Below are 25,427 nucleotides of genomic sequence, written 5' to 3'. Positions count from 1 at the left end.
TTCTCTATGTCCCCTATCCTCCAGGCCGGCTCGGTCCTCCCCTCCTGCTCCGTGGCTCGACGACTCATTGCGAGCTCACAGAACAGGGCTCCGGGCAGCCGAGCGGAAATGGAGGAAAACTCGCCTCCCTGCGGACCTGGCATCCTTTCACTCCCTCCTCTCTACATTTTCCTCTTCTGTCTCTGCTGCTAAAGCCACTTTCTACCACTCTAAAGTCCAAGCATCTGCCTCTAACCCTAGGAAGCTCTTTGCCACCTTCTCCTCCCTCCTGAATCCTCCCCCCCCCCCTCCTCCCTCTCTGCAGATGACTTCGTCAACCATTTTGAAAAGAAGGTCGACGACATCCGATCCTCGTTTGCTAAGTCAAACGACACCGCTGGTTCTGCTCACACTGCCCTACCCTGTGCTCTGACCTCTTTCTCCCCTCTCTCTCCAGATGAAATCTCGCGTCTTGTGACGGCCGGCCGCCCAACAACCTGCCCGCTTGACCCTATTCCCTCCTCTCTTCTCCAGACCATTTCCGGAGACCTTCTCCCTTACCTCACCTCGCTCATCAACTCATCCCTGACCGCTGGCTACGTCCCTTCTGTCTTCAAGAGAGCGAGAGTTGCACCCCTTCTGAAAAACCTACACTCGATCCCTCCGATGTCAACAACTACAGACCAGTATCCCTTCTTTCTTTTCTCTCCAAAACTCTTGAACGTGCCGTCCTTGGCCAGCTCTCCCGCTATCTCTCTCAGAATGACCTTCTTGATCCAAATCAGTCAGGTTTCAAGACTAGTCATTCAACTGAGACTGCTCTTCTCTGTATCACGGAGGCCCTCCGCACTGCTAAAGCTAACTCTCTCCTCTGCTCTCATCCTTCTAGACCTATCGGCTGCCTTCGATACTGTGAACCATCAGATCCTCCTCTCCACCCTCTCCGAGTTGGGCATCTCCGGCGCGGCCCACGCTTGGATTGCGTCCTACCTGACAGGTCGCTCCTACCAGGTGGCGTGGCGAGAATCTGTCTCCTCACCACGCGCTCTCACCACTGGCGTCCCCCAGGGCTCTGTTCTAGGCCCTCTCCTATTCTCGCTATACACCGAGTCACTTGGCTCTGTCATAACCTCACATGGTCTCTCCTATCATTGCTATGCAGACGACACACAATTAATCTTCTCCTTTCCCCTTCTGATGACCAGGTGGCGAATCGCATCTCTGCATGTCTGGCAGACATATCAGTGTGGATGACGGATCACCACCTCAAGCTGAACCTCGGCAAGACGGAGCTGCTCTTCCTCCCGGGAAGGACTGCCCGTTCCATGATCTCGCCATCACGGTTGACAACTCCATTGTGTCCTCCTCCCAGAGCGCTAAGAACCTTGGCGTGATCCTGGACAACACCCTGTCGTTCTCAACTAACATCAAGGCGGTGGCCCGTTCTTGTAGGTTCATGCTCTACAACATCCGCAGAGTACGACCCTGCCTCACACAGGAAGCAGCGCAGGTCCTAATCCAGGCACTTGTTATCTCCCGTCTGGATTACTGCAACTCGCTGTTGGCTGGGCTCCCTGCCTGTGCCATTAAACCCCTACAACTCATCCAGAACGCCGCAGCCCGTCTGGTGTTCAACCTTCCCAAGTTCTCTCACGTCACCCCGCTCCTCCGCTCTCTCCACTGGCTTCCAGTTGAAGCTCGCATCCGCTACAAGACCATGGTGCTTGTCTACGGAGCTGTGAGGGGAACGGCACCTCAGTACCTCCAGGCTCTGATCAGGCCCTACACCCAAACAAGGGCACTGCGTTCATCCACCTCTGGCCTGCTCGCCTCCCTACCACTGAGGAAGTACAGTTCCCGCGCAGCCCAGTCAAAACTGTTCGCTGCTCTGGCCCCCCAATGGTGGAACAAACTCCCTCACGACGCCAGGACAGCGGAGTCAATCACCACCTTCCGGAGACACCTGAAACCCCACCTCTTTCAGGAATACCTAGGATAGGATAAAGTAATCCTTCTCACCCCCTTAAAAGATTTAGATGCACTATTGTAAAGTGGCTGTTCCACTGGATGTCTTAAGGTGAACGCACCAATTTGTAAGTCGCTCTGGATAAGAGCGTCTGCTAAATGACTTAAATGTAAATGTAAATTTAAAGTAGGAAACAAAAATATTCTGTTACAAAAAGTTTCTCCTCCCACTTCTTGCAGAGAAGATGATAGAGTGTCTCTCTTTTGCAGCCTCTGGTTCCAATCAATACTCATGTTCATTTGAATATTTTCAGTGGCACAAAAAAATGGAACATTAGAGACTTGCGGCTTTATCCGACAGACAAAGACAGATAAGGTAATATATCTTTAAAATGCCAAATTGCCTTTTTTTTCTCCAGTTGGTGAGCTCATTAAACATTATTGGAGTCATTCTTATTGCTTTAATAAGACACGTCCCCCCTGAACCACCAGGCATCGCAAACGGAGCTGCATATCTTATGTAATCACAAGGCTGTGAGGAACATTCACATCCATAATAGGGACGATAGGACTGCACACCCACCATTCTGCCACCACAGAAGAAGAGTGCTGGCGTTAGGGTGATAGGGTCAGGAGACATGGGTTTTAAACAGATGGTTAGAGAGTCTGAATGGGACCTGCTAATCAAGCAAATCTCATCACTCAGCACAACAACAAAAAGTTCCTGACTATTTTTCTGGGTTATTCTGAAATATTAATTGTCCAATATTTCATGCATTTCAGCGTCAGATTCAGCTTTAGGTTGGAAAAGGTTTTCATGTTAATTCTTGTGCTTAACCTTCACCAGCAGACATGGATCTGTCTGTGTTGTCAATCTACAAAAAGTAACCTTGAATGACAAGAGACTGGCAGTAGCCTTAAGGTGAGGGGATTCCTTAACTATTGACAGAATAAGGAGGAGGAGCTAGAAAATGATGTATTTTTTTATCATTCCAAAATTCTAACTATAGTACACCTAAAATGACTGATGTTGGGGCGTATGGTACTGTCCAATCCTTCAGCCCATACCTGACAGACGCATCCGTAGAAACTCCACAACTTCCAAGAACAGGAGACGGAGAGATAACTTTCCCTTCCATCTTACAGTATTGTCCTGTCCTGCCTCTCTCTGGCAGCTCAGTGGTGTTCTCTCTATACATGCCCTGTGAGAGGCAATCAACCCCATTATCTTTATCTGATAATCACCAGGATAACTCATCAGGGCTCTCCCTCTGTATCGCCACTGTGTTGCCACGCCGACGCTGTCTCCCTCCAACTCTCCCAGCTGGCTGACCGACCGCAGTCACAGTCAGATGTACCTGGACAGTTGCTATGGAGACAGATTAGGTCCAACCCTCAGACCCAGCGATGCCTGGGTCATTCTTGAGTGATTGCATTCAGCGTTGTCGGACGGACTGCCGCCGTGCGCTGAGTTTATCAGTCCCCAGCAGACTGACCCTATCACCCGTTGCTGCTATCAATGCAGGGTGAGGGAGGTCACCAGTGAGAACTAAACTAGAATGAGGGCCGTCGCTGACCGCGTGTGCGCGCGCGCGCGTGTGTGTGTGTGTGTGTGTGTGTGTGTGTAAGGGAACAAGTGGCATAATAAGGTAAAGCATGACACTATCAGATAAAACTCAAATATGCACTCTGTTTTAAGATGATTCACTGTTCAATATCTAACAACTTGCTGATGTTGTTTTTGTAAACGACAGTATCTTTGATTTGGGGGCGTGATCTCCTCTTCACATCTAGAATTCTAGCACGCTCATTAAAGCCCCATTAGCATTTGCTTTCATAATAACCATATTCCACCATAGCATTGGCTTTATGAAAGGCTCTTACAAGGGAGAGGGGCTGGCTGGCGAAGGGCCAGGCTAACTCATTTCCCGTAATGAATCAGGGCTATTGAAGCAAAGACAATTCCCGTCATAATAAAGGCTACGCACTCCAGAGAATTCAATTGGAGGTTCTCTTTGTCTCATCAATAGCTTTACATCGCACATCACACTGGAGGAACATGACAAAACAGGCCATAAAATACTGTGCGAGACATAAGACATGGACAAGCACGCAATTATCTCACGAAGCCACTGAGGCACGCAGTACATGTACACACATCGACCCAACAGCATGCTCCACTCTGATGCTGTGCTGCTGCATAAGCTGCATAGCTGGTCGAATGTAAAGCAGAGAGATTAGAAGTAGCACAGGCATTCCAACATGAAAGTCAATATCAAATGGTTTGACATATTGGGCCTATCTATCTTAAGATGAATGCATTAACTGCAAGTCGCTCTGGATAAGAGCATCTGCTAAATTACTCAAATGCAAAATGTAATTCAAAACCTCCCTTGAGGATTAAAGAGATCATGGTACAAAACATAAAACATAGTGCATGCATTAAAGGAACTATGGCTAGGTACTGTGCAGCAGGAATGTACACTGATAAACAAGCAGACTGTAGCATTTGGAATGTTGTGACATGACAGCATAGGTCACAGTAGCTTTATGGGAGGTTTGGTGGCATGTGTCACTCAGTGCAGATCAGCACACATCATACAGTCATCCAGGCAGCGACAGCCAACCAGGACTGTCCTTCACTCACTGTGTTGTTCTCAAATGGCTTCGGCCAACATGTCCCTGAATTAGACTGAGACAAGCAGCACTCAGGCCATGGGGAGCAGGTGGTAACTGCCACATCACAAAGGCAGGAGTCACAGGAGTCAGATGTGCCAAATGATCACGGAGGTGGAAAGAGAGGATTTACCGGACCACTCTCAACAGTTTGACAAGCTGAGCCAAGACATTCTACATTGTTGCATTATTAGGAGGATGTTCCATGTTAACTGGGCCAGGTGCCTGTGGATGGCTCTCTGGGTGGGTGAGTCACGCATAGTGTTGATGGCTTCAAATCACTTTGTATTAGGAGCAATTGGGCACAAGCTGCCTCGCAATAATACTGACGGAGGCTCCTCAAATCCCCCTGTCACTGTGAGTTATACCCCCGTTCGTTGGTGTTATTGCTGCTAAGAGAAGAAAAAAACATTTGGGGCTTCTGCTGTGTAAGCATGCACGACAAGCCCTGCTAATTTGATTGCGATGTTCTCGTATCTGTCTGGATGCATTAAGCATACATGGCATGAAAAGACCGCTTATCCTGCCATTTACTTTTAAGGCAACTCTCCACATGCAACTAACTGGATCTCATGCGAGCATGCCACAAAACATTTGGAAATATCATTAACAACATCCCACAAAGAAGGACCTTTCTGCTGTAGTATTGGTATACAAGAGATATTGAATGAAACAAACTACTAGCCTAGATGTGGTTCACATCAGCAAATAATTAATTTCTTGGTTTTACTGTAGGTTTGTGTGAAAGCGCCTTTAATGACCTCGGATAGTCAACTGAACATGAAAAGGCTTCCCCCCAATCAGAGAAACCAGCTAACATCTCTTTGATAGCTGATTAAAGAATAGATGTACCAGAACTGTAATCTCATATCCCTTTCCATTACCAACTGCAACATGATACACTAAGTATTATGAAAGAGCATATTCTACTCTTAGGGAAGAGAGAGAGAGAGAGAGAGAGAGAGACGGAGAGAGACAGAGACAGAGAGAGAGAGACGGAGTGACAGAGAGATGGAGAGACGGAGAGAGACAGAGAGAGAGAGGGAGACAGAGACAGAGAGACAGAGACAGAGAGAGGGAGAGAGAGAGAGAGAGAGAGAGAGACACAGAGAGAGGGGAGAGAGAGAGAGAGAGAGAGAGAGAGAGAGAGGGAGACAGAGAGAGAGAGAGACAGAGAGGGAGAGAGAGACAGAGAGAGAGGGAGACAGAGAGAGAGAGAGAGAGAGAGAGAGAGAGGGAGACAGAGACAGAGAGAGAGAGAGAGACAGAGAGAGAGAGAGGGAGAGAGACAGAGGGAGAGAGACAGAGAGAGAGAGAGACGGAGAGAGACAGAGACAGAGTGACAGAGAGATGGAGAGACGGAGAGAGACAGAGAGAGAGAGAGAGACGGAGAGAGAGAGAGAGAGAGGGAGACAGAGAGAGAGAGAGAGAGAGAGAGTGAGAGGGAAATACTGTTTTGCATGGCCTCGTTGATCAACAGACACCATTATAGGATAAAGTATCTCATGGAAAAAACTGGGGGAAAAAATGATCCAACAGGGAAAAGCGACACAGGACAAGATACTCTTGAGAAGTACACAAGATGAGAGTTGTCAGGCGTCCATTCCATTGGACATTTGATATGAATATCAATCCAAACTAATTAAACCTGTTAGTTATACATGGCCTGGTTTGAAATTGTAACAGACATTAGCAAAATGGAGCAGTCTCCAACTCATCGGCTGTAGTGTGATTAACACACCATGGCTTCCACTTGGGTATTCTCCCAAATGGCACCCTATTCCCTAACAAAGTGCACTACTTTTGACCAGGGCCTATAAGGATCTGGTCAAAAGTAGTGCACTATATAGGGAATAGGATGCCATTTGGGACATACTCTTGGTTATTAACTGGTGCAGTGAGATACTGATAAGGCTTTTACTGGGCCGAGGGAACATAAATCACCTATTTGTAAATAAACGTGGTTGATAAAGAGATAGTGCCTGTATGATGTATTAGGAATTTGAAAACTGTTGTTTATTCATGACCATACATACAGGGTCAATACATTTTGAGACAGCAGCAGGGGCGTCATGCACCCATGGTTTTAGAGGGGCACAAAGTACGTGAGAATGGATGGGGTTGGAGAATTTTGCATTTTTCAAACACCTGAAACAGATTTTTCCTGCAATCCAGAGCCATAATCATAATACCTAATTGTATATAAAAATATATGTATTTTACCTGTTCAAATGCCATTTTAATGAGGATGTCATTCTGACTGTTGTAAATCACACATTTCAATATAATGCACTAACATGCCTAGGATGCTAGACCAACCAAACAGGATGCTAGGCCAACCAAACATGATGCTAGGCCAACCAAACAGGATGCTAGGCAAACCAAACAGGATGCTAGGCAAACCAAACAGGATACTAGGCCAACCACACAGGATGCTAGGCAAACCAACAGGATACTAGGCCAACCACACAGGATGCTAGGCAAACCACACAGGATGCTAGGCAAACCACACAGGATGCTAGACCAACCAAACAGGATGCTAGGCCAACCAAACAGGATGCTAGGCCAACCAAACAGGATGCTAGGCAAACCAAACAGGATGCTAGGCAAACAAAACAGGATACTAGGCAAACCACACAGGATGCTAGGCAAACCAAACAGGATACTAGGCCAACCACACAGGATGCTAGGCAAACCAAACAGGATGCTAGGCCAACCACACAGGATGCTAGGCAAACCAAACAGGATACTAGGCCAACCACACAGGATGCTAGGCAAACCAAACAGGATACTAGGCCAACCACACAGGATGCTAGGCAAACCAAACAGGATACTAGGCCAACCACACAGGATGCTAGGCAAACCAAACAGGATGCTAGGCAAACAAAACAGGATACTAGGCCAACCACACAGGATGCTAGGCAAACCAAACAGGATACTAGGCCAACCACACAGGATGCTAGGCAAACCACACAGGATGCTAGGCAAACCCACACAGGATGCTAGACCAACCAAACAGGATGCTAGGCCAACCAAACAGGATGCTAGGCCAACCAAACAGGATGCTAGGCCAACCAAACAGGATGCTAGGCCACCCACACAGGATACTAGGCAAACCACACATGATTTGTTTCTCTTCCAGGATGGAAGGTGGAGAGAGTTGATGGACTCCTCTCTCTGTGGTGGATGGATGGCTTGCTCTTAAACAACTAGATGGTTTACTTTCAACCATGTCCCCTGAGCCGGAAACAACTACTATGTTTTACTGTAGCATGTAGACTTGATCTATCTATCTGATGACATGCAAGTGTCTCTCTACTGTCTCTGTTTGACGAAGATGTCGGCAAAGGGATTTCCTCCCTATCTTTTCCATTTCCATTTTAGAGCATATTTGAACTATAACATAGCTCCTCATGATACATGCATAACTCTGGATCAACTACAGTACAGTTGGTACTTTCAATTGTAATCTGTATCCCAAATGGCACCCTATTCCCTAAATAGTGTACTACTTTTGATCAGGCTTTGGTAACGCACTATGTAAGGAATATGGTGACATTTCTGACACAACCCTACTGCTAGTACTGTAGTATTCCATTTGTTAATTAAAATACTGTCCACAAGAGCTTTTATAAGAACTGCCTATTCATTCCCCTTCACAGAGATAGGAGAAATTGAATAGGAATGCAACTCTCTTAAATGAACCTGTTAACTGGATAAAAAAAAGGATGTTGTTATCCCCCACATTGTCCACATTCACTCCCCCCCAAAAAGATACAAATATATATGTTTTGTCATCACATAGGTGGAGTAAAATGTGTTATTTTACAGGGTCAGCCTCCTTGCTCAAGGGCACATCGACAGATTGAATAACTGTAGCACTCTTTTCACGTCAGTAAACCGGAGACTTGACTTTACAAATGAAACGTGGTTGGAAGATGTGTAACTATCCTCCTAATACCTAGGGTTGCAAAGGGTCGGAAACTTTCCGATACATTTCTGAAATATTTCATGGGAAGTTAAACCCTGGAATTTGGGGAATTCTGCTTAAATTCATCAAAAATGTTAGCTTACAACAGTCAACCTTTTTTTGTGGGATACACATAAGGCAATTCTAGGTCTTGTGGCATATTTTGGATAAACTATCCCCAATTCAATGGAACTGCAACCCTCTGCATGCACAGTGCATTCTTCCATCACATGTACAGCTGATTCTCAAGATCTTGCAAACTAATGAGATGCTATTTAGCCCACACTACTACACTGTCTGAGCCAAGGACCACATGCTTTCTGGTAAGTTTTGATTACAATACTGGGTGAGGTGAATATATTTTATATGACATACATTATTTTTTGTTAACTAGTAAATAGTAGCCTACAGCAAAGTGTGTTTAAATCATTTCTAACTTGTTAACTATTTCTGATAGTTAGTTTTTGCTACCATGTGGGTTTTAGCTTGCTTGAGCCTGCTAACTGAGGAGTGTTAATTCACCTGTTTCCATACATGTTTCATTTTAAAACATTTATCTTACAAAGGAGTTGTTTAGTCTAACTGTTTAACTCGATCTGTACATGGAATTGTATTTGGTTTTTTTTAAACTCATTTTTCTCTAATCTTTACAGGAAAATGCCACAGGCACTATCTGATGTGTGGAGACATTTCACTGCAGCTAATGTAGAAGGAAAAGCTGTATACATTTGCAAATGCTGTGCAAAATCATATGTGAAGAATGCAAGAAAGATGTAGAATCATCTGGCCATGTGCATAAAGTTCCCTCAGTGCTCACAACAAGCAACCTCAATGGCGGAATGTAGTCAGAGAAATGCTGGTGAATGTCTTGCTCAAGCTGTGTATGGAACTGGTTCACCTCTGATGCTCACAGGCAATGTGTATTGGAAGAGATTTCTGAATGTTTTTTGCCCAGCATACACCCTTCCAACCAGACATGCTTTATCTACTCATTTGCTAGATGCAAAGTTCAACAAATTTAAAGTGAAGGTCAAGCAAATCATAGAGAAATCAGAATGTATTGCAATCATCTCTGTTGGGTGGTTGAATGTTTGTGGGCAAAGAATAATTAACTACATCATCTCCACCCCTCAACAAGTATTCTACAAGAGCACAGACACAAGGGACAACAGACACACCGGTCTCTACATTGCAGATGAGCTGAAGGTAGTCATCAATGACCTTGGATCACAGAAGGTATTTGCACTGGTGACAGACAATGCTGCAAACATGAAGGCTGCTTGGTCTAAAGTGGAGGAGTCCTACCCTCACATCACACCCATTGGCTGTGCTGCTCATGCATTGAATCTGCTCCTCAAGGACATCATGGCACTGAAAACAATGGATACACTCTACAAGAGAGCCAAGGAGATGGTTAGGTATGTGAAGGCTCATCCAGTTATAGCAGCAATCTAGCAGCAAAGTGAGAAGAATAAGAGCACCACATTGAAGCTGCCCAGCAACACCCGTTGGGGTGGTGTTGTCATCATGTTTGACAGTCTCCTGGAGGGGAAGGAGTCTCTCCAAGAAATGGCCATATCAGTCTGCCAATATGAACAGCCCCATCAAGAGGATCCCCTTGGATGATGCATTTCGGGAGAGAGTGGTAAACAGCCTAAAACTCCTGAAACCTATAGCAGTAGCCATTGCATGGATTGTGGGAGACAAAGCCACCCTGTCTGATGTTCAGACTCTGCTTTCAGATGTAAGAGAAGAAATCCGTAATGCCCTGCCCACTTCACTGTTGCTCCAAGCAGAGGAAACTGCAGTTCTGAAATACATTAAAAAAGCGTGAAGACTTCTGCTTGAAGCCCATACATGCCCCAGTGTACATGTTGGACCCCAAGTACTGTCTGCTTGCAAGAGCATCCTGTCTGGTGCAGAGATCAACAAGGCCTATGGTGTCATCACTACCGTGTCTCGCCACCTTGGCCTGGATGAGGGCAAGGTTCTTGGCAGTCTGGCAAAGTACACTTCTAAGCTAGGGCTTTGGGATGGATATGCAATATGGCAGTCTTGTCAACATATCTCCTCAGCCACCTGGTGGAAGAGACTTTGTGGATCTGAGGCTCTTTCCCCTGTTGCCTCCATCATCCTCCAAATCCCACCAACATCAGCCGCCTTAGAGCGCAACTGGTCCTTGTTTGGGAACACACACACACACACCAAAGCACGCAACAGGTTGACCAATACAAGGGTTGAAAAATTGGTGGGCACCCAGGCGAATTTGAGGCTTTTTGAGCCTGACAAGAGCCATCCTCAACAAGGTTGGGAAGTGACAGTGAAGATGAGGCCTCAGAGTCTGATGTTCAAGAGGTGGACATTGGATCACAGAAGGTATTTGCACTGGTGACAGACAATGCTGCAAACATGAAGGCTGCTTGGTCTAAAGTGGAGGAGTCCTACCCTCACATCACACCCATTGGCTGTGCTGCTCATGCATTGAATCTGCTCCTCAAGGACATCATGGCACTGAAAACAATGGATACACTCTACAAGAGAGCCAAGGAGATGGTTAGGTATGTGAAGGCTCATCCAGTTATAGCAGCAATCTAGCAGCAAAGTGAGAAGAATAAGAGCACCACATTGAAGCTGCCCAGCAACACCCGTTGGGGTGGTGTTGTCATCATGTTTGACAGTCTCCTGGAGGGGAAGGAGTCTCTCCAAGAAATGGCCATATCAGTCTGCCAATATGAACAGCCCCATCAAGAGGATCCCCTTGGATGATGCATTTCGGGAGAGAGTGGTAAACAGCCTAAAACTCCTGAAACCTATAGCAGTAGCCATTGCATGGATTGTGGGAGACAAAGCCACCCTGTCTGATGTTCAGACTCTGCTTTCAGATGTAAGAGAAGAAATCCGTAATGCCCTGCCCACTTCACTGTTGCTCCAAGCAGAGGAAACTGCAGTTCTGAAATACATAAAAAAGCGTGAAGACTTCTGCTTGAAGCCCATACATGCCCCAGTGTACATGTTGGACCCCAAGTACTGTCTGCTTGCAAGAGCATCCTGTCTGGTGCAGAGATCAACAAGGCCTATGGTGTCATCACTACCGTGTCTCGCCACCTTGGCCTGGATGAGGGCAAGGTTCTTGGCAGTCTGGCAAAGTACACTTCTAAGCTAGGGCTTTGGGATGGATATGCAATATGGCAGTCTTGTCAACATATCTCCTCAGCCACCTGGTGGAAGAGACTTTGTGGATCTGAGGCTCTTTCCCCTGTTGCCTCCATCATCCTCCAAATCCCACCAACATCAGCCGCCTTAGAGCGCAACTGGTCCTTGTTTGGGAACACACACACACACACCAAAGCACGCAACAGGTTGACCAATACAAGGGTTGAAAAATTGGTGGGCACCCAGGCGAATTTGAGGCTTTTTGAGCCTGACAAGAGCCATCCTCAACAAGGTTGGGAAGTGACAGTGAAGATGAGGCCTCTGAGTCTGATGTTCAAGAGGTGGACATTGGATCACAGAAGGTATTTGCACTGGTGACAGACAATGCTGCAAACATGAAGGCTGTTTGGTCTAAAGTGGAGGAGTCCTACCCTCACATCACACCCATTGGCTGTGCTGCTCATGCATTGAATCTGCTCCTCAAGGACATCATGGCACTGAAAACAATGGATACACTCTACAAGAGAGCCAAGAAAATGGTTAGGTATGTGAAGGCTCATCAAGTTCTAGCAGCAATCTACCTCACCAAGCAAAGTGAGAAGAATAAGAGCACCACATTAATTCTATTAACGACTAGAGAGAACATTGTATGAAATCATGTTCCTCATGATGTGTTCCAAGCACAAATCCTCTCAATGTAGTCCAGGGAGAGAGTCCAGGGAGAGAGGAAGACAACCAAAGCTTTAGTTTCTAGATTATCATTTTACAGAACGTTTTTGGGAGACGCGATGGATCTTTGGGGACCATTCAATATTCCTTTTATTTTGTTGTTCAGTGAAATCATCCCATGTGAAGAGTCAACAAATTTAATTAAAGTTAAATTCGTAACAAAATAGTTTAAAAAATATATATATTAGAAGGATTTAATCATTTGCAATTATGTCTACTTATGATAAGGTCAAATGTTTATGTTTCTGTCTCCATATGATATGGTAAATATATCCAATGTAAAAAAACATCTACATTTAATTGGTATTATTATTCATTTGCATATATTTCTGTTAATTCCCATATATTCCCATTAATTCCCATGGAAAGATTCCATCTCTGAATATTCCCCAAAATGTGCAACCCTACTAGTACCTTCAGGCCTATGCACAGATACATAATTAGAAATGCAGCTACATGTCTGTGAAAATCCTCACATTAGTCAAGATGAGAGCGTCTACACCTGGCGAGCAGCAGTCTTTGCAGGAGCACATGTAGTAGTACTATCAGAATGATACGAATGTAAATGAATACTGTACTTGGTCCCAGTGGTGAGCATTGGAACATGATCAAGAGTCTTCAGAATGCTCTCTTTCATTATTCCAAGAGCATCTGTCTCATCATGTCTTGTGTTGCTTTACACCATGTGTTGAGAATCATTGAAATAGAGAATCATCATTCTATTAACGACTAGAGAGAACATTGTATGAAATCATGTTCCTCATGATGTGTTCCAAGCACAAATCATCTCAATGTAGTCAAATGGTGTGCTGGTAAATATATCCTACCTGGGAAAATCTAAACACATTCTGTCAACTATATCATAATTGCTGTATGTTATTACTGTAAATCCAATATCGTACTGTTTATTGAATGTTTGAGCCTGGGTATTTTATTATTATTTTTTAATGGATTTACTCAGACTGGCAAAATGTGTTTTGGTAAGGGTACAGAGTGGTGTATATAAAACAGAAACATTCTGTACTGAGTATTCTGGCTTCATACCCGTCATGAAATATTGGACATGTGAACATGAAGCTATTGATGCATTTGCTGGGTGGTTGAAGGGGGATCCTTGCATGGCAGGATTTGATTCCATTTCCTTTCTTTGTAAATTGATTCCACCTGAACTGTGTCAATTATCAGTGCCCTGGACAACAATGTGATTGGATGGGGGTAGCCTAAATCCTTTTATATATTTATCTCAGGTCAGTCTATAATTAAAGCACGATAAAAGCTGACCAATTTACCACTGCTTTAAAGGTCAGCAATATGGAGAACAAACAATGGCTACGTCTCACATGGCATCCTAGTGCCTTTAAAGTGCACTACGTTTGACGAATCGAATGCGAAAGTGCACTTAAAGCTTCTTGTCTACGTCAACTTTGTAGTGCACTATAAAGGGAATAGGATGCCATTTGGGACATAGATCTCCTACTGTGGCCCCTGCTGTCTATAGCAACTCTCAGTATGGACAGTTTAGATAGGTTAACCCCCAGTTCCATAGCCGCAGGAGCCCAGAGCAGTCTGCTGCCTGTGTGTCCACCTCGACAACCTCATAATGGTAATAACGCAACGCATTCTGTCCACCTACAGTAGACAAACTCACCGTCAGAATGGAGAGGCAACGGCCCTGCAGCCAAACATACTGCAGTATGGACACTTTACTACAAGCAATGGAAGGAGATGCCATCCATGGTTGGTGTTAACCCTTGTCAAATGTTATCACTTTGTTGGAATCATCATGTATGCTGCGTTCGCAGGATTTTCCTACTGATTTGTGTTTGACCAATCAAATATTTAAATACTAAATCCACTCTCTTCAGTTTAGCAGACCCCAGACATTTTTAGATGGTTCATTATTAATATCTTGCACATGAAAAATACAAAGAAACTGCATCCAACATGTGCATTAGACATTAATAACAACATCAATAAATGTTCCAATAAACATGAGTGAATAAAGCTGTCTCACAAACTAAAATATAATTTTGTAAATGTCAAAAGAAGCAACTTGATCATTCCCACATAATTGCTGTCAAACAATCACAAAAAATGGGGGACATACACTGAGTGCACAAAACATTAAGAACACTTTCCTATTTATGATTTGTCCCCCCCCTTCACCTTCAGAACAGCCTCAATTTGTCAGAGCATGGACTCTACAAGGTGTCGGAAGCCTTCGAAAAGTGATGCTGGCCACTGTTGACTCAAATGCTTTCCACAGTTTTGTCAAGTTGGCTGGATGTCCTTTGGGTGGTGGACCATTCTTGATACACACAGGAAAATGTTGAGCACAAATAACCCAGCAGCGTGGCAGTTCTTGACACAAACCGGTGCACCTGGCATCTACTACCATACCCCATTCAAAAGCACTTCAATATTTATACTATCCATGTCTCAATTGTCTCAAGGATTAACAATCCTTCTTTAACCTGTCTCCTCCCCTTCATCTACACTGATTGAAGTGGATTTAACAAGTGACATCAATAAGGGATCATAACTTTCACCTAGATTCAGCTGGTCAGTCTATAACATGGTGTTCTTAATGTTTTGTACACTCAGTGTATAAAGAGAGAGGATATTAGGCAATTAAATAATTAGTCTTTGATTTTCTAAATGGACCTCATTCTGCTCCAACCACCAGTAACAGGATTGTGTATTTAAACACTGGTGTGTGTGTGTGTGTGTGAGAGAGAGAGTGTGAATAGCAGGATTTACAGTTAGATGACACTGCTTTTACACTTTAATTACCCATCCAATTACACTGAATAAAACAGGGAAGTGCACACACACAATTTAATAAATTGATGGCATGACTCCACTTCTATCCATAAATGACATGGATTCAAGAATGGCAAATGCCATTAGAAAAATCTAACAACTAAGACCCAAAGTAGTACTTAGGAGATAGAAGGATAGAAGATCCATCCGTTACAATGACACTAGGATTTCATGAATTACATGAATATGACGTAAGTAGACCATTGTAGGTTTGAGCTAGTTAGATGTGTCCTTTGTTGTGGAATAGAAACAGATCCGGATGAATTCAATGCTTAACATGGCTCCCCTTAGAGAGTACAGGAGCTCCAGATCAGATTGCTACTTCAAATCTAACATCAAACAACAAAGCATGTCAGGTATATCATAAAATACGTCTAGAAACTTGAATCATTAGTGCAGCTGTCTAGACAGAGACTATTGAAAACAAATTCATGGTCTAGGTTGTTTTGGGTTGTTTTGTATTCATCTCTGCCTTTAAAATAAGTATCTGGTGAGTTGTATTGGAAATACAGTCGTTATTTGTAGCTCATTGAGTGTGCAGACAACTGTCCTTGATATAGAGAGTGCATGGGTGATGTAAATACAAGCAGGTATGAGTAGACCCAAGTAGGCAATACTACATGCGGATACAATGCCTTGCGAAAGTATTCACCCCCTTGGCATTTTGTTGCCTTACAACCTGGAATTAAAACAGATTTTTTGGGGAGTTTGTATCATTTGATTTACACAACATGGCTACCACTTTGAAGATGCTAAATATTTTATATTGTGAAACAAACAAGAAATATTAGAAAAAAACGGAAAAACCGACAGTGCATAACTATTTACCCCCACAAAGTCAATACTTTGTAGAGCCACCTTTTGCAGCAATTACAGCTGCAAGTCTCTATAAGCTTGGCACGTCCAGCCACTGGGATTTTTGCCCATTCTTCAAGGCAAAACTGCTCCAGCTCCTTCAAGTTGGATGGGTTCCTGCTGGTGTACAGCAATCTTTAAGTCATACCACAGATTCTCATTTGGATTGAGGTCTGGGCTTTGACTAGGCCATTCCAAGACATTTAAATGTTTCCCCTTAAACCACTCGAGTGTTGCTTTAGCAGGATGCTTAGGATCATTGTCCTGCTGGAAGGTGAACCTCCGTCCCAGTCTCAAATCTCTGGAAGACTGAAACAGGTTTCCCTCAAGAATTTCCCTGTATTTAGCGCCATCCATCATTCCTTAAATTCTGACCAGTTTCCCAGTCCCTGCCGATGAAAAACATCCCCACAGCAAGATGCTGCCACCACCATGTTTCACTGTGGGGATGGTATCCTCGGGGGGATGAGAGGTGTTGGGTTGGTGCCAGACATAGTGTTTTCCTTGGTTGCCAAAAAGCTCAATTTAGTCTCATCTGACCAAAGTACCTTCTTCCATATGTTTGGGGAGTCTCCCACAAGCCTTTTGGAGAACATCAAACATGTGTGCTTATTTTTCTTTAAGCAATAGCTTTTTTCTGGCCACTCTTCCATAAAGCCCAGCTCTGTGGAGTGTACGGCTTAAAGTGGTTCTATGGACAGTGTCAAATTCTGACCATAGTTCTTGTGTGTTTTCCTTGTTTTAGTGTTGGTCAGGACGTGAGCTGGGTGGGCATTCTATGTTGTGTGTCTAGTTGGTCTGTTTCTGTGTTTGGCCTGATATGGTTCTCAATCAGAGGCAGGTGTTAGTCATTGTCTCTGATTGGGAACCATATTTAGGTAGCTTGTTTTGTGTTGGGGTTTGTTTTCACCACACAGGACTGTTTCGGTTTTCACATGTATTGTTTTGTATTTTGTGTAGTGTTCTCGGTTATTGTCTTTATTAAAGATGTTTAACACTAATCACGCTGCGCTTTTGTCCTCTCCTTCCCAGGAAGAAAGCCGTTACAGACAGATACTCCAATCTCCGCTGTGGAGCTTTGCAGCTCCTTCAGGGTTATCTTTGGTCTCTTTGTTGCCTCCCTGATTAATGCCCTTGCCTGGTCCTTGAGTTTTGGTGGGTGGCCCTCTCTTGGCAGTTTTGTTGTGGTGCCATATTCTTTCCATTTTTTAATAATGGATTTAATGGTGCTCCGTGGGATTTTCAAAGTTTCTGATATTTTTCTATAACCCAATCCTGATCTGTACATCTCCACAACTTTGTCCCTGACCTGTTTGAAGAGCTCCTTGGTCTTCATGGTGCCACTTGCTTGGTGGTGCCTCTTGCTTAGTGGTGTTGCAGTCTCTGGGGCCTTTGAGAACAGGTGCTGAGATCATGTTACACTTGATTGCACACAGGTGGAGTTTATTTAATTAATTATGTAATTTCTGAAGGTAATTGTTTGCACCAGATCTTATTTAGGGGCTTCATAGCAAAGGGGGTGAATATACACTGCTCAAAAAAATTAAGGGAACACTTCAACAACACAATGTAACTCCAAGTCAATCACACTTCTGTGAAATCAAACTGTCCACTTAGGAAGCAACACTGATTGACAATACATTTCACATGCTGTTGTGCAAATGGAATAGACAACAGGTGGAAACTATAGGCAATTAGCAATACACCCCCAATAAAGGAGTGGTTCTGCAGGTAGTGACCAGACCACTTCTCAGTTCCTATGCTTCCTGGCTGATGTTTTGGTCACTTTTGAATGCTGGTGGTGCTTTCACTCCAGTGGTAGCATGAGACGGAGTCTACAACCCACACAAGTGGCTCAGGTAGTGCAGCTCATCCAGGATGGCACATCAATGTGAGCTGTGGCAAGAAGGTTTGCTGTGTCTGTCAGCGTAGTGTCCAGAGCATGGAGGCGCTACCAGGAGACAGGCCAGTACATCAGGAGACGTGGAGGAGGCCGTAGGAGGGCAACAACCCAGCAGCAGTACCGCTACCTCCGCCTTTGTGCAAGGAGGAGCAGGAGGAGCACTGCCAGAGCCCTGCAAAATGACCTCCAGCAGGCCACAAACGTGCATGTGTCTGCTCAAACGGTCAGAAACAGACTCCATGAGGATGGTATGAGGGCCCGACGTCCACAGGTGGGGGTTGTGCTTACAGCCCAACACCATGCAGGACGTTTGGCATTTGCCAGAGAACACCAAGATTGGCAAATTCGCCACTGGCGCCCTGTGCTCTTCACAGATGAAAACAGGTTCACACTGAGCACATGTGACAGACTTGACAGTCTGGAGATGCCGTGGAGAACGTTCTGTTGCCTGCAACATCCTCCAGCATGACCGGTTTGGCGATGGGTCAGTCATGGTGTGGGGTGGCATTTCTTTGGGGGGCCGCACAGCCCTCCATGTGCTCGCCAGAGGTAGCCTGACTGCCATTAGGTACCGAGATGAGATCCTCAGACCCCCTGTGAGACCATATGCTGGTGTGGTTGGCCCTGGGTTCCTCCTAATGCAAGACAATGCTAGACCTCATGTGGCTGGAGTGTGTCAGCAGTTCCTGCAAGAGGAAGGCATTGATGCTATGGACTGGCCCGCCCATTTCCCAGGCCTGAATTCAATTGTGCACATCTGGGACATCATGTCTCGCTCCATCCACCAACGCCACGTTGCACCACAGACTGTCCAGGAGTTGGCGGATGCTTTAGTCCAGGTCTGGGAGGAGATCCCTCAGGAGACCATCCGCCACCTCATCAGGAGTATGCCCAGGCGTTGTAGGGAGGTCATACAGGCACATGGAGGCCACACACACACTACTGAGCCTCATTTTGACTTGTTTTAAGGACATTACATCAAAGTTGGATCAGCCTGTAGTGTGGTTTTTCAATTTAATTTTGAGTGTGACTCCAAATCCAGACCTCCATGGGTTGATAAATTTGATTTCCATTGATACTTTTTGTGTGATTTTGTTGTCAGCACATTCAACTATGTAAAGGAAAAAGTATTTAATAAGAATATTTCATTCTTTCAGATCTAGGATGTGTTATTTTAGTGTATATGCACGCACCACTTTTCTGTAAAAAATTATCTTTTTTATTTTTTAAACAAGTCGTTTTTAAAATTTCACTTGACCTATTTGGACTATTTTGTGTATGTCCATTACATGAAATCCAAATAAAAATCCATTTAAATTACAGGTTGTAATGCAACAAAACAGAAAAAATGCCAAGGGCGTGAATACTTTTGCAAGGCACTGTATGCAATGGTTCCACTGAGGTTAAAGTCGGCATTTGAAAAGAGATGCTATTCTATTCTGCAGTAAAGCAAACAAGCTATTGAACTGATCTACCAAACAGTCAAGAGCAAATGCAGCCAATTCTGAGGTCACATCTGAGTTCCAACCGTATCACCATCCTCATTCTCAATATCCACAAAGTCCAACAGACACCCTACAATCACAGTCAGTCACTGGTTATTCCTGACAGTCATTTTCCAATACTGCTTGATATTTGTGACTCATGTTCTCATTTCAGGACTACCGACCATCAAGACAACAGCTGTGGCATAACAGGCCAGATCCTGCTTGTGTCCCAAATAGCACCCTATTCCATACATAGTGCACTACTTTCGACTAGATCCCTATGGGTCCTGGTCAAAAGTAGTGCACTATAAAAGGAAATAGGGTGTCATTTGGGGACACAGTGTGATGAGTGTGTGTGATGAGTGAATAGAGTTAAGGGCTCTTCTCCTCTCTTCTGCTCTCCTCTCCCTTTCACCTCTGCTGGTGCATGATGGATTAGGAAGGCTGTGTTGGATCCAGGGGGCGAGTAGCCTTGTCCGTCCCTGATTGGCACTCCGATAAGCTCGGAGGCTGGCGCGGTGGAGAGGGAGAGGAGGGAAAGAGAGAGGAGAGGAGGGAAAGAGAGAGGAGAGGGAGATTAGGAGAGAGGAGAGAAAGGGGGACAAAGGGGGAGAGACACACCCACGGGACCTTTCTTCTTTGAAGGACAGCCCATTACATGGTCAGGGTTGAGCGCTGCCGACTGGACCAGCCCTGCATACACAGTGATGTGATTGTGCTGACGCCCACAGGTCATAGCTCATCTCACCCCCACCCCCCTTGGCTGCATGGCGTGGACTAGCGTTAGCACCTAGCGGCTGATTGAACTGGCTTCAGGGGGTCAAGGTGCCAGACGTCCGTTACTCACGATTAGCCGTGTTCCACTCCAGCGGCTTGTAATTGCAGAGTCAGGTTTCATTGGGTTTGCAGGAGGCAGGCTCTCTATACCCCGGTGGTGAAGCCTCTAGACTGTCGTGGAAGTACAGTATATAGGTTGTGACCTGACACTCCCTCCATATTAAGAACATGTCAAGGAAGAGGATATTTGATATAAACTTTAACACACTACTGCTCTACTAAGTTCTAGGTAGGTCTGTCAAAGTCTGTTCAGGCTATGTTTTTAAAATGTAATCAATGAGGTGTAGTGGTTGAGGACAAATTGAGTTTCTCTACTGTATCTGTCTCCTGATGAAATGATTTAGATTTTATTGCCCAGAAACAAACTGTGTAATTTAGTATTAAGAGACCAGAGAGGTCACCAGAGAGGGGGTGTGAGGGAAGAAAGCTGAAAGGCATTGAGATTGAAGGACGTGTCGAACATCTTGACAAGATGCACTTCCCGGTGGTCTATTTAATTTTTCATGAGAGCCACATAGAGCTTCAGCCCTGAAAACAGAAACGTCAGGCTCGGGAGTCCTTGAGAATAACAATATCTGATACTACACCAATCAATAATATGAATCATTTCAGCTGAGAACTGAAAAGCTTTATTGACAGGAGAGCTTTTTCTCACAGATTAGATGTGGAGTTTTCTTTACCACTTCTACCATGAATTTAATTGTCTAACTCCACCGCTATACTGTACATTCTGTATATTATAACAAGGAGTGTTTGTTCAACACTACACGTGTTGATTTGAATTGAGGTTGTTTGGATGTTATTCATTTAAGGGCGCTGATAATGCACTGTATACAGGACATAGTTCTGACATAACATTTGGCCTAGTTCCTTCCATGGAGTGTTTAACATATTATATGGTCTTTCTGCTGTTGGCAGGTCATTATTTCATCTCACTGTCGCTGCGATTCTAGAGTCCTCAAGCTTTAGCAGTGGTGCAGAAATACAAATCCCGCACCACACCAGAGAGTGAGAGAGACGTCCTCCCAGCAAAGCACGCTGTGCTAAGGATTATTTTAGACATTCTCAGATAGAGGTGGGAGGGAAATACGAGAGAGAAAGAGAAAGAGAGAGAGAGGACGAGTCCCCTTCCAACAATACAAAGACAGCAGGAGTACCAGCCAGTATGCAATGTTTAATCTTGCCTATCCTTGGAATTACACTCCACAACCATTGGCATTACAGGGACGTAATATAATATGTTTCCTTCCATTATGTTTTATTGATGACGGGCTTAATACATTAACAATTGAGGAGGGATTGATTCAAGGCCTCGTCGTTGAAAGAGTGAGAGAATTGTTGGAAGGTTTATTACAGAATCAATTAAGTTTACCCCCGGCTTACACAAAGCCCCAGCACCATCAGCATGCTATGGTTTGCTGTCACTCCGAGTGGCTCCTATCCTGCCTCTGATAAGGATTGCTGGCTTGGCAGAGAACAACAGGCAACCCAAATAATATTCATATTAGAAATTGGAGGCAGGAAGAATGAATCACCTTGGAATATGAATTACATTTTCACCAGGTTTTACGGTGATTTGTCAATGTCATGGGAATTGGGCAGGATTTCCCTTGTCTCTTGAATAGCGAGGCTGTCAGACACAGAGAGAAGGGTGAGATTGTATATAACAAAGGAGGCACTGTATAAATATCATGACATTTCAACCCAAAAGAGAGAAAGAGAGAACCTGAAATCCATAGTGCGAAGCGACAGGATTCGTTAAGTAATTTATGTAGTTAGCTAAATGGAAAACTCTAATACTTAGGCTGTCACACCCTGATCTGTTTCACCTGTCTTGTGCTTGTCTCTGCCCACCAGGTGTCTCACATTTCCCCCCATTATCCCCTGTGTCCTTATACCTGCGTTTTCCGTTGGTCTGTTGCCAGTTTGTCTCGTCTTGTCTTACCAGCGTGTTCTCCCATTTGCCATTTTTTCAAAGTTTCTGTTTTCTAGTCCTCCCGGTTCTGACCTCTGCCTGCCCTGACCCTGAGCCTGCCTGCCGTTCTGTCCCTTGTTGACGCTGTCTTGGATTACCGACCTCTGCCTGTCCTGGACCTGCCGTTTTCCTGCCCCCTGTTTTGTAATAAACATCTGCGATTCTAACTGTCTGCCTCCTGTGTCTGCATCTGGGTCTTATCCTGAGTCGTGTTATAGGCTAAATCATGATCCCTTGAACACAGTTTATATTTGACTTTATTTATCACTTGACTACCACATCTAATGGTATCCACATGTAGTCATCCTTAAGATTCCCGGTCACAGAAGAAAAGTGTTGTCTTGAGACTACCACGTTATGATCATCTACCATGTTCATTGAGCTCTAAGTCCATTTATTTTATGGCTGTCGACTAAACCTCGAGGACTGTTTTTCTTTCTCTCTGCGTTCTGCCTTTAATGGGAAGAAGTGGTAAATAACTCATAATGGACACCTAAGAGAAAGGGAAAGGAAAGGGGGACACCTAGTCAGTTGCACAACTGAATGAATACAACTGAAATGTGTCTTCCGCATTTAACCCAACCGCACCGAATCAGAGAGTTTGGGACCTAAGTGCTCAGCCAATAAAATAAAACCTCAATTGCCTCTTTATTAATGCAGCATATGGCAATAGTGTACATCAGCCCTCTTTGGGACTTTTTTCCAAGCAAATAAGTACCAACGTACATCATCATCAAGTCATTGGCCTTTTCTCTTCTTCTATACTAAAAGACTGATAGACATCCTCGGTCTTCAGTGTAGTAATATTGTGCTTGCTCCTACTCCAAGCCCACCAATCATTCCAAATGTTCGTTCCCTGTCATCTTTGAGAATGATTCACCTCTTTCCCTCTCCTTCCTCTCTACTCTGAACAGAGACTTCTGTGTAATACTCTGCACTCCAGTTATGAACAGCCCAGTTCAGAGTCAGACTGGCTGCTTGTTTCGCTGGGTCGGAGACTGTAACGCAAGTAGCTTTACACTGTCTGCTCTCCGCTATGCAAAACAGTATGAGTGGTTCTTAGAACACACAGGAACACACAGACAGAGGGCCCGAAAGAGTTGCTCATAGGATCAATATCCTATTCCTCGGTCAATTGCACAAACATCCTTTTCTGCTTTTTCAACCAGTGTGGGTTATTAGACCTGAGGAGGAAAATACACCAATAAAGAGAGGGATAAGCCTTCCTTTAGTCTGAGCAGTTTATCAGATTTCTTAAGTCTGCCTGAAGATAATGATTACCTCTTATGGGGGGGGGGGCTTGAATTTCTGTACTACTTGGGTCAAGGAAAGATATCTAGAGGCTCGTCAAATCAACATTTTATTGGTCACATACACATTAGCAGATTTTAATGCGAGTGTAGTGAAATGCTTGTGCTTCTAGTTCTGACCATGCAGTAATATCTAAAAAGTAATCTAACAATTTCACATAAGCTACCTTATACTACAAGTCTAAAGGAATGAATAGGAATATGTACATATAAATATATGGATGAGCGATGGCCGAACGGCATAGGCAAGATCCAGTAGATGGTATAGAGTACAGTATATACATACATATGAGATGAGTAATGTAGGGTATGTAAACATTATATAAAGTGGCATTGTTTAAAGTGACTAGTGATACATTTATTACATCCAATTTTTAATTATTGAAGTGGCTAGAGATAGTGGGGTGAACAGGCAGTGGCTCGGGTGGTTGTTGTCCTTGATGATCTTTTTGGCCTTCCTTTGACATCGGGTGGTGTAGGTGTCATGGAGGGCAGGTAGTTTGCCCCTGGTGATGCGTTGTGCAGACCTCACTACCCTCTGGAGAGCCTTATGGTTGTGGGCAGAGCAGTTGCCGTACCAGGCGATGATACAGCCCGACAGAATGCTCTCGATTGTGCATCTGTAAAAGTTTGTGATTTTGGTGACAAGCCAAATTTCTTCAGCCTCCTGGCGTTGCCCCTTCTTCACCACGCTGTCTGTGTGGGTGGACCATTTCAGTTAGTCCGTGATGTGTACGCAGAGGAACTTAAAACTTTCCACCTTCTCCACTACTGTCCCGTCGATGGATAAGGGGGTGCTCCCTCTGCTGTTTCCTGAAGTCCACGATCATCTCCTTTGCTTTGTTGACGTTGAGTGTGAGGTTATTTTCCTGACACCACACTCCGAGAGCCCTCACCTCCTCCCTGTAGGCCGTCTTGTCGTTGTTGGTAATCAAGCCTACCACTGTAGTGTCGTCTACAAAGTTGATGATTGAGTTGGAGGCGTGCATGGCCACGCAGTCATGGGTGAACAGGGAATACAGGAGAGGGCTGAGAACGCACCCTTGTGGGGCCCCAGTGTTGAGGATCAGCGGGGTGTAGACGTTGCCTCACCACCTGGGGGTGGCCCGTCAGAAAGTCCAGGACCCAGTTGCACATGGCGGGGTCGAGACCCAGGGTCTCCATCTTAATGACGAGTTTGGAGGGTACTATGGTGTTAAATGCTGAGCTGTAGTCGATGAACATCATTCTCACATAGGTATTCCTCTTGTCCAGATGGGTTAGGGCAGTGTGCAGTGTGATTGCGATTGCGTCTGTGGACCTATTGGGGCGGTAAGCAAATTGAAGTGGGTCTAGGGTGTCAGGTAGGGTGGAGGTGATATGATCCTTGACTAGTCTCTCAAAGCACTTCATGATGATGGAAGTGAGTGCTACAGGGTGATAGTCGTTTAGCTCAGTAACCTTAGCTTTCTTGGGAACAGGAACAATAGATAGAGACTAGAGACAAAATAACTGACACTTTTTGTAATAGATGAGTTAGCTGACAATGCCACAAAAATGATGTGCACGCTTCAATGGGTCAGCAGTCAGTGTGTTGTGGTGATTCTGTGTGGCCAGATAGCTAGTGAAAATGACCAGAAGCTGCCGTGTGAGGAATCGTAGTTGGCTTGTTTCAGTTAGTTTCATATTGTTCTTGATACCATGACTTGTTTAGAGATGTTTTGACTGATGCCAGGTTCACAAATTCACTAGCTATCTAACCAACAACTGTAATGATGTATTTGCT

At 44.6% G+C, this 25,427-nt stretch overlaps 1 protein-coding gene across 1 annotated transcript in view; it reads right to left on the bottom strand.

Moving 5' to 3' along the window:
* The window catches only part of LOC115114420 (beta-1,4-galactosyltransferase 2-like), a 144,767-nt gene that overhangs the window by 24,011 nt on the left and 95,329 nt on the right, over positions 1-25,427 (bottom strand). The window lies entirely within an intron of this gene.

This window comes from Oncorhynchus nerka, linkage group LG9b, assembly GCF_034236695.1.
Source record: "Oncorhynchus nerka isolate Pitt River linkage group LG9b, Oner_Uvic_2.0, whole genome shotgun sequence".
NCBI classification, from domain to species: Eukaryota; Metazoa; Chordata; class Actinopteri; order Salmoniformes; family Salmonidae; genus Oncorhynchus; species Oncorhynchus nerka.
Note: the sequence above shows the minus strand (reverse complement) of the source record. Positions and strands in the feature narration are given on the sequence as shown.